Source organism: Apodemus sylvaticus, chromosome 8, assembly GCF_947179515.1.
Source record: "Apodemus sylvaticus chromosome 8, mApoSyl1.1, whole genome shotgun sequence".
Lineage (NCBI taxonomy): Eukaryota > Metazoa > Chordata > Mammalia > Rodentia > Muridae > Apodemus > Apodemus sylvaticus.
In genome coordinates, this window is record NC_067479.1 from 77,347,046 (window position 1) to 77,349,360 (window position 2,315).

The window sequence follows — 2,315 nt, forward strand, 5'->3', positions numbered from 1 at the left end:
GAATCATCTTAACTGCACACCTGAAATTTGTAGAATGAAATGAAGCAAACACATTTAAGAGGAGTAGATGGCAGGAAATACACAAACTTAGGGCTTAAATCAACTAAAATGAAAGAAAAAGGAAGATACCAAGGAAAAATACACAAACAACAACAAATAAAAAAAGCATGGTTCTTTCAGGAAAAAAAAATCAATAAGATAGAAAAACCCTTAGCCAAAGTAACTAAAGGACACAGCAACAGTTCTCAAATTAACACAATCAGAAGGGAGACATAACTTCAGAAACTGAGGAAAATAAAAGCTTAGCTGGATGGGCTGAACTGAGCCCCCTGTTGCCAGGCTGTGGGCTTTCTGGTGGGGTGAAGAATTTGGTGCCAGTGGGAGGGCGTCCACTGCAGCAGAGCTGGCCTGGCTCCATGCTGCTGCTGGTGTCCTGCCTGCATGGACTGGGACACAGTTCCTAACCTCCCTGCTGGTGCTCACACAGTCCTTTTCCAGGCCCATCTTGGTGGGAATGCACAGGGCACAACACAGACCAGTGAGGAGCTGGCCTCTGCAGGAGGCAAGATGACTGTGGAACTGTACCTGCCTACCAGTGCCTCCACAGCTACTGCTACCCACATCTCCAACAGCAATGTGACCAGCATGGCTGAGAGCAGGAAGGTCTCTGCTACCAGCCTGGCCTGACACCCGCCCTGCTTCTGCCCTTGTCAGACCACAACACTGAGAGTCCCGGTTGGCAGTCCTTCCATCCTATGCTGCACTAGAGTATGTCTTGGCTGTCTGCAGCTCAGTCTTCTATGACTTGTTCTACAGGATCTTGCAGAAGTCAAGTCAGAATTCAACAATCATGGTGTGGAGCCTGCTGCTTTCTTGGTTTTGCTAAAACAAATGTACAGCAATGACATTGATCTAGAGGCAGACACAGTGCTTGCCAATTTGTATGCTGGTAAGAAGTCCATTGTGACTCCCCTAGCCAAGGTCTGCATCAACTTTCTGGAAATAAATCTGGAAGCCAAGAATACTTGTGTCCTGCTGTCCCAGAGCAGACGATTTGAGGATCCTGAACTGACCTAGCAATCCGGGGAAGTCATTGATGAACAGGCTGAAATGGCCCTGAGGTCTGAATGCTTTGGTGAAATTGACAGTCAGACACTGGAGATCATTGTAACCAGGGATGCCCTCAATAACAAGGAGTCTGTGGTCTTTGAGGCTGACTTGAACTGGGCTGAGGCTGTATGTAAGACACAGGGCCTCCAAGTCACTCCCCACAAGAAGCATGTTTTGGAAAGAGCCTCTACCTGGTTCAAATTCCAACTATGACCATAGAGGATCTTGCCAATAGTGCTGACCAGTCAGATATCCTGACCTTAGAAGAGACCTACAACATCTTCTTCAGTACACTGCAGCCAAAAAGCCCCTCCTTGAATTCACCCTGACCAAGAGGAAGGGCCCTGCTCCAGAGGTGACAACACTTCCGGTCTTCTGGCTACCACAGTAATCAGTGGAGGTACCATGGGGGATGTGACAGCATCCAGTCTGCAGAGAACAGCCTGGTGTTCATTGCTGGGCCAAGATGGCGTTCCACAGGTGGAAGGCATACTTGGAATCAAGGTAGTCCTAAATGCCTGCCCAATGATACCCTAGATTCAGGACACTTGGCCTCCCATTCAAGACAAAGATTGCTACCAAGTCACTTAAAATAGTTCCAAAATATTTAAGTGAATTTTCATAAAAAAAGATTTCACAGAACAAGAAAAAACATAGCTTGTCTCATAAGAAAAGCCTATGCTCAACAAATCCGGAAAATCTAGATGAAATGGGTGATTCTGATTTATTTAACTATTTTTAAACTGTATGAGTGCTCTGCTATATATACACGCACATGCCACAAGAGGGCATCAGATCCCCTTATAGATGGTTGTGAGCCACCATGAGGTTGCTGGGAATTGAACTCTGGACCTTTGGAAGAGCAGCCAAGGGAGATGGCTCTGAACTGCTAAGCCATTTCTCCAGCTCACTACCACACACCTAAGTTAAATCAAGATGAGGTAAACTATCTAAACAGTCTCATAACCCGTTTGGAAATAGTAGTTACTAATAAACCTCCTAACCAAAAAGCCAGGCAACATATGAGGTCATTGAGTCTCTAATCTGGAATGAGTCTGCAGAAATCATGTTAGAGACTTTAAAGACAGGTGTTTTTGATCCATCCCTATCAATTCCAGATGCCTCCAAGCCTTGTTATCTATAGATCCATGAAACAAAAGTTAGTGCAAAGGGCATGGAACCACACATATTAGGTCCATAGAATC

General features: G+C 45.5%; 1 pseudogene; it reads left to right on the forward strand.

Annotated features, from left to right (window-relative positions):
- Positions 1 to 441: 441 nt before the first annotated feature.
- On the forward strand, positions 442 to 1,706 carry LOC127690761 (BTB/POZ domain-containing protein 6-like; annotated as a pseudogene).
- Positions 1,707 to 2,315: the final 609 nt, after the last annotated feature.